Raw genomic sequence first — 14561 nt, forward strand, 5'->3', positions numbered from 1 at the left:
ACCCTACTATTGCTCGACCAACTTGGTTTAACCGCGTTCAACCACTGCAGTTTTTACCCTTTATGTACTTGCCTCCACATTGCGGCCTTCTGCAGGACTAATGTACCTAACTAAACTATATTTGTAATGCGCAGCTCGACCGAAACATAAATTTTACGCCAGCCATACACCGCAATAGCATGAGCCTAACCCATACAAAATCCTTCCATAAAGCCTGCGTTCCCTCTGTTGACTTCTTGCAACCGCTAGGATACATATTTTTCTTTACATTCAAATGAATACTAAGCACGATATTTTCAAGGGTAATGGGTTGCTGTCAATTTTTAAAGATATTGATACAGGGTATGCACCAAGGGCCCGCCATGTTATGATACGCTAGTTGAGTTGCTCCTCAAACCTGCAAGTGTCTTTGCTACAGTTTTTAGCATGTCAATTTGTACGTTATAGTTTACGTGATCAGAAATCGTGTACTTACTCTGCATTCGGTGGTATTCCATAAACGAAGATAGTAGTCCACAAGAATTGATCTTCTTGGTATTGGCGGCATGCAGCCTTCATAGAAAACGCAAAGCGCAATTATTTCTTAACAAAGGTGCGCACTCGTTTGCACAACAATAGTGCTCATAACTTTCTTTTTCTGAAAAATCAGTCAGCTTGGGATGCAAAACACTCATTTTTTAAAGAAAAGCCGCCAAGTGATGGTGATGACAACTACTTGCCTGAAACCTTGTCTGGTTTGTGTTTTAATTATTGCTAGACGTATTTGTTATTAACATTTATGTATAGCTTTAAACTGAATCCTACGGTGCTGAGTGCATCGTGGGAACATGAATAGTGAAAACAACGCCAAAATTTCTCAAACGTTATCAAATTTTTGGATGGTTCTTTGTCGGAAAAAGCAGTTTCTTTGGTTCTCTCGGATTATTCATTGTGAAGCGCTTCGGTGCCTTTAAAAGTGGTGACTAATGTGTACACATACATCTTTTCGTGGGGGGGTTGGAGTTATAGTGGAAACGAGGATGGCTCACTATTAAGCGCTTCGGTGCCTTTAAAAGTGGTGACTAATGTGTACACATACATCTTTTCGTGGGGGGGTTGGAGTTATAGTGGAAACGAGGATGGCTCACTATTAAGCGCTTCGGTGCCTTTAAAAGTGGTGACTAATGTGTACACATACATCTTTTCGTGGGGGGGTTGGAGTTATAGTGGAAACGAGGATGGCTCACTATTAAGCGCTTCGGTGCCTTTAAAAGTGGTGACTAATGTGTACACATACATCTTTTCGTGGGGGGGTTGGAGTTATAGTGGAAACGAGGATGGCTCACTATTAAGCGCTTCGGTGCCTTTAAAAGTGGTGACTAATGTGTACACATACATCTTTTCGTGGGGGGGTTGGAGTTATAGTGGAAACGAGAATGGCTCACTATTAAGCGCTTCGGTGCCTTTAAAAGTGGTGACTAATGTGTACACATACATCTTTTCGTGGGGGGGTTGGAGTTATAGTGGAAACGAGGATGGCTCACTATTAAGCGCTTCGGTGCCTTTAAAAGTGGTGACTAATGTGTACACATACATCTTTTCGTGGGGGGGTTGGAGTTATAGTGGAAACGAGGATGGCTCACTATTAAGCGCTTCGGTGCCTTTAAAAGTGGTGACTAATGTGTACACATACATCTTTTCGTGGGGGGGTTGGAGTTATAGTGGAAACGAGGATGGCTCACTATTAAGCGCTTCGGTGCCTTTAAAAGTGGTGACTAATGTGTACACATACATCTTTTCGTGGGGGGGTTGGAGTTATAGTGGAAACGAGGATGGCTCACTATTAAGCGCTTCGGTGCCTTTAAAAGTGGTGACTAATGTGTACACATACATCTTTTCGTGGGGGGGTTGGAGTTATAGTGGAAACGAGGATGGCTCACTATTAAGCGCTTCGGTGCCTTTAAAAGTGGTGACTAATGTGTACACATACATCTTTTCGTGGGGGGGTTGGAGTTATAGTGGAAACGAGGATGGCTCACTATTAAGCGCTTCGGTGCCTTTAAAAGTGGTGACTAATGTGTACACATACATCTTTTCGTGGGGGGGTTGGAGTTATAGTGGAAACGAGGATGGCTCACTATTAAGCGCTTCGGTGCCTTTAAAAGTGGTGACTAATGTGTACACATACATCTTTTCGTGGGGGGGTTGGAGTTATAGTGGAAACGAGGATGGCTCACTATTAAGCGCTTCGGTGCCTTTAAAAGTGGTGACTAATGTGTACACATACATCTTTTCGTGGGGGGGTTGGAGTTATAGTGGAAACGAGGATGGCTCACTATTAAGCGCTTCGGTGCCTTTAAAAGTGGTGACTAATGTGTACACATACATCTTTTCGTGGGGGGGTTGGAGTTATAGTGGAAACGAGGATGGCTCACTATTAAGCGCTTCGGTGCCTTTAAAAGTGGTGACTAATGTGTACACATACATCTTTTCGTGGGGGGGTTGGAGTTATAGTGGAAACGAGGATGGCTCACTATTAAGCGCTTCGGTGCCTTTAAAAGTGGTGACTAATGTGTACACATACATCTTTTCGTGGGGGGGTTGGAGTTATAGTGGAAACGAGGATGGCTCACTATTAAGCGCTTCGGTGCCTTTAAAAGTGGTGACTAATGTGTACACATACATCTTTTCGTGGGGGGGTTGGAGTTATAGTGGAAACGAGGATGGCTCACTATTAAGCGCTTCGGTGCCTTTAAAAGTGGTGACTAATGTGTACACATACATCTTTTCGTGGGGGGGTTGGAGTTATAGTGGAAACGAGGATGGCTCACTATTAAGCGCTTCGGTGCCTTTAAAAGTGGTGACTAATGTGTACACATACATCTTTTCGTGGGGGGGTTGGAGTTATAGTGGAAACGAGGATGGCTCACTATTAAGCGCTTCGGTGCCTTTAAAAGTGGTGACTAATGTGTACACATACATCTTTTCGTGGGGGGGTTGGAGTTATAGTGGAAACGAGGATGGCTCACTATTAAGCGCTTCGGTGCCTTTAAAAGTGGTGACTAATGTGTACACATACATCTTTTCGTGGGGGGGTTGGAGTTATAGTGGAAACGAGGATGGCTCACTATTAAGCGCTTCGGTGCCTTTAAAAGTGGTGACTAATGTGTACACATACATCTTTTCGTGGGGGGGTTGGAGTTATAGTGGAAACGAGGATGGCTCACTATTAAGCGCTTCGGTGCCTTTAAAAGTGGTGACTAATGTGTACACATACATCTTTTCGTGGGGGGGTTGGAGTTATAGTGGAAACGAGGATGGCTCACTATTAAGCGCTTCGGTGCCTTTAAAAGTGGTGACTAATGTGTACACATACATCTTTTCGTGGGGGGGTTGGAGTTATAGTGGAAACGAGGATGGCTCACTATTAAGCGCTTCGGTGCCTTTAAAAGTGGTGACTAATGTGTACACATACATCTTTTCGTGGGGGGGTTGGAGTTATAGTGGAAACGAGGATGGCTCACTATTAAGCGCTTCGGTGCCTTTAAAAGTGGTGACTAATGTGTACACATACATCTTTTCGTGGGGGGGTTGGAGTTATAGTGGAAACGAGGATGGCTCACTATTAAGCGCTTCGGTGCCTTTAAAAGTGGTGACTAATGTGTACACATACATCTTTTCGTGGGGGGGTTGGAGTTATAGTGGAAACGAGGATGGCTCACTATTAAGCGCTTCGGTGCCTTTAAAAGTGGTGACTAATGTGTACACATACATCTTTTCGTGGGGGGGTTGGAGTTATAGTGGAAACGAGGATGGCTCACTATTAAGCGCTTCGGTGCCTTTAAAAGTGGTGACTAATGTGTACACATACATCTTTTCGTGGGGGGGTTGGAGTTATAGTGGAAACGAGGATGGCTCACTATTAAGCGCTTCGGTGCCTTTAAAAGTGGTGACTAATGTGTACACATACATCTTTTCGTGGGGGGGTTGGAGTTATAGTGGAAACGAGGATGGCTCACTATTAAGCGCTTCGGTGCCTTTAAAAGTGGTGACTAATGTGTACACATACATCTTTTCGTGGGGGGGTTGGAGTTATAGTGGAAACGAGGATGGCTCACTATTAAGCGCTTCGGTGCCTTTAAAAGTGGTGACTAATGTGTACACATACATCTTTTCGTGGGGGGGTTGGAGTTATAGTGGAAACGAGGATGGCTCACTATTAAGCGCTTCGGTGCCTTTAAAAGTGGTGACTAATGTGTACACATACATCTTTTCGTGGGGGGGTTGGAGTTATAGTGGAAACGAGGATGGCTCACTATTAAGCGCTTCGGTGCCTTTAAAAGTGGTGACTAATGTGTACACATACATCTTTTCGTGGGGGGGTTGGAGTTATAGTGGAAACGAGGATGGCTCACTATTAAGCGCTTCGGTGCCTTTAAAAGTGGTGACTAATGTGTACACATACATCTTTTCGTGGGGGGGTTGGAGTTATAGTGGAAACGAGGATGGCTCACTATTAAGCGCTTCGGTGCCTTTAAAAGTGGTGACTAATGTGTACACATACATCTTTTCGTGGGGGGGTTGGAGTTATAGTGGAAACGAGGATGGCTCACTATTAAGCGCTTCGGTGCCTTTAAAAGTGGTGACTAATGTGTACACATACATCTTTTCGTGGGGGGGTTGGAGTTATAGTGGAAACGAGGATGGCTCACTATTAAGCGCTTCGGTGCCTTTAAAAGTGGTGACTAATGTGTACACATACATCTTTTCGTGGGGGGGTTGGAGTTATAGTGGAAACGAGGATGGCTCACTATTAAGCGCTTCGGTGCCTTTAAAAGTGGTGACTAATGTGTACACATACATCTTTTCGTGGGGGGGTTGGAGTTATAGTGGAAACGAGGATGGCTCACTATTAAGCGCTTCGGTGCCTTTAAAAGTGGTGACTAATGTGTACACATACATCTTTTCGTGGGGGGGTTGGAGTTATAGTGGAAACGAGGATGGCTCACTATTAAGCGCTTCGGTGCCTTTAAAAGTGGTGACTAATGTGTACACATACATCTTTTCGTGGGGGGGTTGGAGTTATAGTGGAAACGAGGATGGCTCACTATTAAGCGCTTCGGTGCCTTTAAAAGTGGTGACTAATGTGTACACATACATCTTTTCGTGGGGGGGTTGGAGTTATAGTGGAAACGAGGATGGCTCACTATTAAGCGCTTCGGTGCCTTTAAAAGTGGTGACTAATGTGTACACATACATCTTTTCGTGGGGGGGTTGGAGTTATAGTGGAAACGAGGATGGCTCACTATTAAGCGCTTCGGTGCCTTTAAAAGTGGTGACTAATGTGTACACATACATCTTTTCGTGGGGGGGTTGGAGTTATAGTGGAAACGAGGATGGCTCACTATTAAGCGCTTCGGTGCCTTTAAAAGTGGTGACTAATGTGTACACATACATCTTTTCGTGGGGGGGTTGGAGTTATAGTGGAAACGAGGATGGCTCACTATTAAGCGCTTCGGTGCCTTTAAAAGTGGTGACTAATGTGTACACATACATCTTTTCGTGGGGGGGTTGGAGTTATAGTGGAAACGAGGATGGCTCACTATTAAGCGCTTCGGTGCCTTTAAAAGTGGTGACTAATGTGTACACATACATCTTTTCGTGGGGGGGTTGGAGTTATAGTGGAAACGAGGATGGCTCACTATTAAGCGCTTCGGTGCCTTTAAAAGTGGTGACTAATGTGTACACATACATCTTTTCGTGGGGGGGTTGGAGTTATAGTGGAAACGAGGATGGCTCACTATTAAGCGCTTCGGTGCCTTTAAAAGTGGTGACTAATGTGTACACATACATCTTTTCGTGGGGGGGTTGGAGTTATAGTGGAAACGAGGATGGCTCACTATTAAGCGCTTCGGTGCCTTTAAAAGTGGTGACTAATGTGTACACATACATCTTTTCGTGGGGGGGTTGGAGTTATAGTGGAAACGAGGATGGCTCACTATTAAGCGCTTCGGTGCCTTTAAAAGTGGTGACTAATGTGTACACATACATCTTTTCGTGGGGGGGTTGGAGTTATAGTGGAAACGAGGATGGCTCACTATTAAGCGCTTCGGTGCCTTTAAAAGTGGTGACTAATGTGTACACATACATCTTTTCGTGGGGGGGTTGGAGTTATAGTGGAAACGAGGATGGCTCACTATTAAGCGCTTCGGTGCCTTTAAAAGTGGTGACTAATGTGTACACATACATCTTTTCGTGGGGGGGTTGGAGTTATAGTGGAAACGAGGATGGCTCACTATTAAGCGCTTCGGTGCCTTTAAAAGTGGTGACTAATGTGTACACATACATCTTTTCGTGGGGGGGTTGGAGTTATAGTGGAAACGAGGATGGCTCACTATTAAGCGCTTCGGTGCCTTTAAAAGTGGTGACTAATGTGTACACATACATCTTTTCGTGGGGGGGTTGGAGTTATAGTGGAAACGAGGATGGCTCACTATTAAGCGCTTCGGTGCCTTTAAAAGTGGTGACTAATGTGTACACATACATCTTTTCGTGGGGGGGTTGGAGTTATAGTGGAAACGAGGATGGCTCACTATTAAGCGCTTCGGTGCCTTTAAAAGTGGTGACTAATGTGTACACATACATCTTTTCGTGGGGGGGTTGGAGTTATAGTGGAAACGAGGATGGCTCACTATTAAGCGCTTCGGTGCCTTTAAAAGTGGTGACTAATGTGTACACATACATCTTTTCGTGGGGGGGTTGGAGTTATAGTGGAAACGAGGATGGCTCACTATTAAGCGCTTCGGTGCCTTTAAAAGTGGTGACTAATGTGTACACATACATCTTTTCGTGGGGGGGTTGGAGTTATAGTGGAAACGAGGATGGCTCACTATTAAGCGCTTCGGTGCCTTTAAAAGTGGTGACTAATGTGTACACATACATCTTTTCGTGGGGGGGTTGGAGTTATAGTGGAAACGAGGATGGCTCACTATTAAGCGCTTCGGTGCCTTTAAAAGTGGTGACTAATGTGTACACATACATCTTTTCGTGGGGGGGTTGGAGTTATAGTGGAAACGAGGATGGCTCACTATTAAGCGCTTCGGTGCCTTTAAAAGTGGTGACTAATGTGTACACATACATCTTTTCGTGGGGGGGTTGGAGTTATAGTGGAAACGAGGATGGCTCACTATTAAGCGCTTCGGTGCCTTTAAAAGTGGTGACTAATGTGTACACATACATCTTTTCGTGGGGGGGTTGGAGTTATAGTGGAAACGAGGATGGCTCACTATTAAGCGCTTCGGTGCCTTTAAAAGTGGTGACTAATGTGTACACATACATCTTTTCGTGGGGGGGTTGGAGTTATAGTGGAAACGAGGATGGCTCACTATTAAGCGCTTCGGTGCCTTTAAAAGTGGTGACTAATGTGTACACATACATCTTTTCGTGGGGGGGTTGGAGTTATAGTGGAAACGAGGATGGCTCACTATTAAGCGCTTCGGTGCCTTTAAAAGTGGTGACTAATGTGTACACATACATCTTTTCGTGGGGGGGTTGGAGTTATAGTGGAAACGAGGATGGCTCACTATTAAGCGCTTCGGTGCCTTTAAAAGTGGTGACTAATGTGTACACATACATCTTTTCGTGGGGGGGTTGGAGTTATAGTGGAAACGAGGATGGCTCACTATTAAGCGCTTCGGTGCCTTTAAAAGTGGTGACTAATGTGTACACATACATCTTTTCGTGGGGGGGTTGGAGTTATAGTGGAAACGAGGATGGCTCACTATTAAGCGCTTCGGTGCCTTTAAAAGTGGTGACTAATGTGTACACATACATCTTTTCGTGGGGGGGTTGGAGTTATAGTGGAAACGAGGATGGCTCACTATTAAGCGCTTCGGTGCCTTTAAAAGTGGTGACTAATGTGTACACATACATCTTTTCGTGGGGGGGTTGGAGTTATAGTGGAAACGAGGATGGCTCACTATTAAGCGCTTCGGTGCCTTTAAAAGTGGTGACTAATGTGTACACATACATCTTTTCGTGGGGGGGTTGGAGTTATAGTGGAAACGAGGATGGCTCACTATTAAGCGCTTCGGTGCCTTTAAAAGTGGTGACTAATGTGTACACATACATCTTTTCGTGGGGGGGTTGGAGTTATAGTGGAAACGAGGATGGCTCACTATTAAGCGCTTCGGTGCCTTTAAAAGTGGTGACTAATGTGTACACATACATCTTTTCGTGGGGGGGTTGGAGTTATAGTGGAAACGAGGATGGCTCACTATTAAGCGCTTCGGTGCCTTTAAAAGTGGTGACTAATGTGTACACATACATCTTTTCGTGGGGGGGTTGGAGTTATAGTGGAAACGAGGATGGCTCACTATTAAGCGCTTCGGTGCCTTTAAAAGTGGTGACTAATGTGTACACATACATCTTTTCGTGGGGGGGTTGGAGTTATAGTGGAAACGAGGATGGCTCACTATTAAGCGCTTCGGTGCCTTTAAAAGTGGTGACTAATGTGTACACATACATCTTTTCGTGGGGGGGTTGGAGTTATAGTGGAAACGAGGATGGCTCACTATTAAGCGCTTCGGTGCCTTTAAAAGTGGTGACTAATGTGTACACATACATCTTTTCGTGGGGGGGTTGGAGTTATAGTGGAAACGAGGATGGCTCACTATTAAGCGCTTCGGTGCCTTTAAAAGTGGTGACTAATGTGTACACATACATCTTTTCGTAGGGGGGTTGGAGTTATAGTGGAAACGAGGATGGCTCACTATTAAGCGCTTCGGTGCCTTTAAAAGTGGTGACTAATGTGTACACATACATCTTTTCGTGGGGGGGTTGGAGTTATAGTGGAAACGAGGATGGCTCACTATTAAGCACTACGGTGTCTTTAAAAGTAGTGACAAATGTAGGCGCATATATCCGTTTTCGGGGATAAAATGGGAACGAAGCATTAACAAAGCCCCTCGTTGTTTACGACACCATCAATCATTCCAGAAAATATGCTAAGGCTCCAAAAAGTCAATTTCGTCATTACGGAAACTAATACTCGCTAAACTTGGGGACTTTCTCACTAGCTTACCAACACTGCGCAATGCATATGGGATTGTTCGGTGGCCTATATCAGAAAGCCGTCGTACACGCGCATACATATGAACATAACTTGTTGGTCAGCTGTGCTTTTCCACTGATTGATCTCAACGAACGATAAAGATGGGTACAACACGGCGGAACACGATGTAGCATGATGCGATATCATTTGAAGGAGACAAAATGCGACAGGGTCCCACTTTGCGAATTGCTTTGTTCAACCTCGTATACTCCGAACATCACAATGAATAATCCGCATCTACATTCTGCCGGCAGAAACAAGAAAAGTGTGTATACCAAACTCACTGAACTTGCTTCGAAGTCAACAGGCATGCATAAATAATAATTATGATTAAGAAACTGCACTAGCATGGTGTGCGATAAAACCCTCTGCCGTAATTCACCGTGCTTATAATGTCCACAACGTTGACTACAGAAAGAAGACGTTTACTACCTTTCTTATGGCTCTATCATCCAACATGTGCCCGCAACTTTCAAGGGTCCGTAATTTTATAAAATCGCTGCGGTGCACAAATGCTTCTTCAACATGTGCGCTTTCGCAAAAGGAGTTCTCGTGAACTAATTAGCAAGTACAATAATGCCGTAAATTTGGTTATTGGTTATTTACATATTGCGGCTATAATAAATATTTTCCTGGGAGGTGAAGACAACCGCATTCGCAGAAACTCCATTTTATCGAATTTTTCTAAACCGCTTCTGTTCCTGGATACTAACCACCAAATTCAAGAATCAAGAGGCTAATTTTTCATTCGTAAGTGGAATTGTTGGGAAAACCGAGCATGTGGCGTGCTTCATTGCAGGGCAAAAAGTGTAGTCTCCCTTTCTCTGCCGAGTGCTGAAGCGTCCATGTTCTAAGCTCCAGCCGTCTTCTAAGCTGGCGTTGCATAAGGATTTAAGTGGGTCACACGGTACGGTTGCCTTTACGCCAAATTGGGAGTTATGAGTGCCAAGTTTGGCGGCGAATGTCTCGGAAACAAAGTGCAGCTTGAAGTTGCCTTTACATACCATTGCCTTCCAGGCTTACCATAAATATATACCATGATGGCGAAATTTAGAGACGGAATTACTACACTATTCATTATGTATTTTCCCACTCCAATTGTTCAAACATTTCTGTCGGCTTAGCCCATAAACCAGCTGAGTTAGCTGCCTTTTCGCAGGCACAACAGCGCTGTTATTAAAATTGAAAGTTATTTTAACTATAATGGTACAGTAGAAGAAACCTGAACAGTTCAAATTTTAAATGAAAGATCGGAACCTATTGGAAGCAGAAAGTATCATCTGGTTCTTGTCATTGGCTCATACTGAAACAGACATACAACAAGGAGCACCTGGCAACGGAGATGGACAAAAGTAAGCCTAGAAATACATTCACAAGGGAAAGGCAATATGAGAAGAAAACATGCAGACTATGTAGTCCTAATAAATTGTCAAATGTGCAACGCTCTTGTACAGTTTACAGGGGACGGGGAGGAGGACAAAAACGCAGACCCTCTGCAAAAGAAAAGATAATTAATTTATTTAATTTCCGACCAAACAAACGCTTATCGTCCTGCAAGATCGCTGCAAGTTCTCCAGCATTAACACTTGTCCAAATGTTTCTCCCTACGTTTGAAGCAACTATAGAGCTCCTCAAGCTGAATGCTGTTCAGTGCCCCCGGCAGCGTTGTCCTGACTCTGTGCACAGGGGTAAATCGTCTTCCTTGATTCAATTTTTTTCTTATAAAACGGAAAAGCACAAGGGGCATCAATCGATGAATAGAACGCACGGGAAGCGCGAGACCATTTCATAGCTAAATCAGCGCAAGGTGAGATGAGGTTGTGTCGTGTTAGACAAATCAGTGATTTGTATTCCCGAACTGGGTGCGTTTCCCGCACTCATTCTTTCGTATTCGCCTTAGGAGGACGCTCTACCTCTTGCCCAACTCCGATGCCACCTATTCGAAAACCTTTGAAGCGCGGAAGTGCTATTCGGAGATAACCCCAGGCCCGATGTTATTGAAAGTTGTTCCATTGCAGAAAGAAATCTAAATTGTAGTGACTGTTGCAAGCAAAGTTTTGATTTAGGGCGTGAACGTTTTCACATTTTCTAAAAATCTTGAGTTTAAAAGAAATGTGCGCAGCTTGGACAAGTGGTACACACCTGGAGTCAACAGCGGAGCTTGTGATCACCTAGCTTTTACGTGGTTTGCCTAAGTTGTTTGTAGGTTTTAAGAGGTTATGCTAGGTTTTGCTAAGTTGTTGGTAAGCTTGGGGTTAAGTCATTTCTAGATTTCGCCTTGGCTAAGTTGCTGCTGGGTTTTGCGAAGTTATGCTGGGTTTTGCTGCGTTGTTGTCTCGGCGGGCTTGACGCTGGAAGTTTTCGAGCAGTCGCAGGCCAGGATGGCTTTTTAAGTGACGCCGAGTGTTCAGGCGCCGACTCTTGCGTTCCCTGGACTGAAACTCGAGATCCTCGACTCGGCGTCGCCTCTTCTTAGCCGGAGCTTCGACGCGGTGTTCCGGATCAGCTCGGCGGCAATGCCTCGCTTCTCGCATGGCAGTACGGCGCTCTTCCTGGTAAGCCGCTTCTTCGGGCGTCCGTGCGTTCTTCGGTCTTCCCATTGTGGCAGCACGTACGCACGGAGAAGAGGAGGCTAGAGGTGTGTCGCCGCGCAGGCTTTTGCGAGCTTTTACTCACCAGTGACGTCACAACTCAGCCGTACGCGCATGGGGTGCGAGGAGGTTACGTGTCTCGGTGCTCATCGCGGGTGATTGCTAGGCAACGAGAGGTGGCGCATAGCTGGGCTAAGTTTTCTGGTAACGCTCCATGGCGGAACTAAAAGCTTAAACAGCTCCGTTGCTAAAAACTAGAAGCTCACAGTTTTGCAAAGTTGTCCCTCTACATAAAAAACAAATACCGACATTCTGTAAACTGCATTGGTTAGAGAATCTAAATGGGCAAATGCGACATATAACTTTGGAGCTCACGTGAAATTGTTAAAATGTTTACAAGTTTTCCGAAAGCCATACTGAAATAACAGGGCTATGTATAATACAATTTTGTCCGCTTTAAATGTACCAATTGTGGCATTTCACATAATTGTGGTATCATCTTTAATTGCTGACTCACAGCGTTATAAACTTGGTGGCGTTGTTTTAAGAAAGTTTGCATTTTTCGTCAATATATATAATATCATCGACAGCCTTAATGAAAAATTCGCTTGCACCATTCACTATATCTGAACTTTTCATTTTAAGTACGTCCACCCTGATTAATTTGGCTGCAGTGGTTGATGAGAAAATTATGGTTGATCCCTGTTTCATAGCAATCGGTGCAACACGAAAGTGAAGCGCGTCTTCAGAGAAGCTATTCATTGCACGTGCTGGAGAACTGCGCAAATTCTCCACTAACAGCAGGAGTTCGCAAACCGTACAAGTGAAACCGAACGGATTGGTAGTAAATCGCGTCATGAATTCACGGTCCGCTGCAGCAAAAGGGGCATGATTGGCGGGTCGGCGACCGCGTTGCAGGTTTGCTTATCGCGGGGCGTCCTGTTGGCGAGCAGCGTCCTGCTGCCAAGTCGCTTTGACGAAGGTACAAGCATTTTGTACGGCTATTCAATATCTTGCGTGGCCGGTTGAGTTGCGAAGCGCTAAGCTTCAGGAATGCGAGGGGCGGACTTCGCAGCGTGCGCCGCGAACATGGGAAGGCGTTCTGTTTCGCGCAGTCGACGTCGTTGCCTTCCTTCAGCGCTTAGCGCAGCAGGTTTCCTCGTGCCATGGCAAGCGAAGCAGTAGGGGGCGTGTAAGCATTGCTGGTGAATGCTGAAGCTGCACTCCGTAGGCGACGAGGCGTCACTGGCCAATCCCACGCGAAAGAGAAACCATGCGCGGAAACTGTGTCACCTCAGCAGAAGGCCTACACCCCATAAACCAAGCTACACCACGTGGGAGCCTCCCCTGCGCTAAGACTAGGGTCCCTAGAAATACTTTCTAGAGACCCTGCTAAGACTCCCGAAGCGCTCGCAGTCAGCGCAAGTTAGCGTCGGGATGCCGTAGTTCGCTTCACTGCACCTGCATGGCGGGGCAATCCATGTCAGGATAGAGCATATATTACGCTTTCGTGGCGACGTCACATCCGTTACAGAACGTTGATGGTGGATCCAGGCATAAAACACTTTTGTGTTAAAAACAATTTCTCGTTTGTCATGTACTTAAATAGAAGCCCCCAAGCTAAAACTTCCGGTTAATATCTTGAAGTAAGTTTGCCCATAACAGTCTGGTCAGGACAAAGAAATTACTACGGCAGAAATGAAAAAAAACGCCGAAGAAGGAACAAAAAACGATAATGATCGTCTTTAAGCAAACATGTTTGTCGCTTTTTTTCATTGGTCTTGGTGGAGAAGGCGTCTTCAATTGGTTCGTAACTTGCTTCGCTATGAGGTCATACACATAGCAGCAGCTTTCTTCGCCAGTGATGATCTTGAAAGGAGGCCTAGGTTACTTTCGATCGGATTTTTTATATCCTTGCACAAGAACAGGTAAATGTCTTTAGCTTTCTGTTGTTGTTCTTCACATTCGTGAGAAGACGGGGCACATATATTGGGACTATGATTCTTCTACCTACATACCCAGCCAAAATCTGCTCAGAATAGTTTGAACTTGTGCCAGCAGCTCCTGAAATTTTGCGAATTGTGTAGCGAGACCTCTCCTTGGCTTTTTATTGAATCCTATTGACAATTATTGAGGTGCAAATGATTGAAGTTCGGCGGAAATTCAGGTGGTTCTTGACACTCATTTCATCTCCTCGAGCCGCCCAGATCACTCAACGTCTTGACTACGGCTAAGCGCCTCCTTCGTAAATGTCGTTTGAAGCACTTCAAATGGTTAATTGGTAGTTTTTTTTTTAAGGACAAAATCAAAATTCCAAGGAAATTTCCTCTTGGTTACTAACAGACGTTGCAATTTCGCGAAAGTAGCGCGATGACAGTTGGGAGAAATGTGACCACACACACGTGAAACTTTTCAGGGTAATATCGGCTTGGCCACTTCCTGGTGACTTGTCCGCCAACACTAAATTAGTGAGAGAACACGTCAACGCCACTAAATAGAGCTTTATAAACTCAATTTCTTGCTTGTTTTTTCGTGATGCCCCTTCGCGTATGCCTGTTTTCATTAACGTGAACATCACTGGCGGTCACTGCTATGGAATTGTGCAAAAATCACGTAAATAAAGAATAATACTCGTAGACAGAACCTAACTAAACACACATTTCTGCAAATAAACTTTCAAAAATGTTTCGAGGTTTTGTAATTTTACCTGGACTATCCGAAAACTCTTGCGAGAAGGATACTGATTGATTTTTTTGTGTTTGCGTGCCTTCTTTGTTTGGTGGTATAGTCTGAACTGTGCCGCATAACTGAATTAGTATTATCGCTCAACAGCGAATTTCTAACATTATCACAAGTGGTGGTTTATTAACGCCTGCCTA

At 44.7% G+C, this 14561-nt stretch overlaps 1 long non-coding RNA gene across 1 annotated transcript in view; it reads right to left on the reverse strand.

Annotated features, from left to right (window-relative positions):
* Nucleotides 1-475: 475 nt before the first annotated feature.
* The window catches only part of LOC129385930 (uncharacterized), a 59994-nt gene continuing 45908 nt past the window's right edge, over nucleotides 476-14561 (reverse strand). The window contains exon 3 of the long non-coding RNA XR_008613400.1: nucleotides 476-552. This is a non-coding gene — a long non-coding RNA (uncharacterized lncRNA). The remainder of the gene's footprint in view (nucleotides 553-14561) is intronic.

This window comes from Dermacentor andersoni, chromosome 7, assembly GCF_023375885.2.
Source record: "Dermacentor andersoni chromosome 7, qqDerAnde1_hic_scaffold, whole genome shotgun sequence".
Classification (NCBI taxonomy): Eukaryota; Metazoa; Arthropoda; class Arachnida; order Ixodida; family Ixodidae; genus Dermacentor; species Dermacentor andersoni.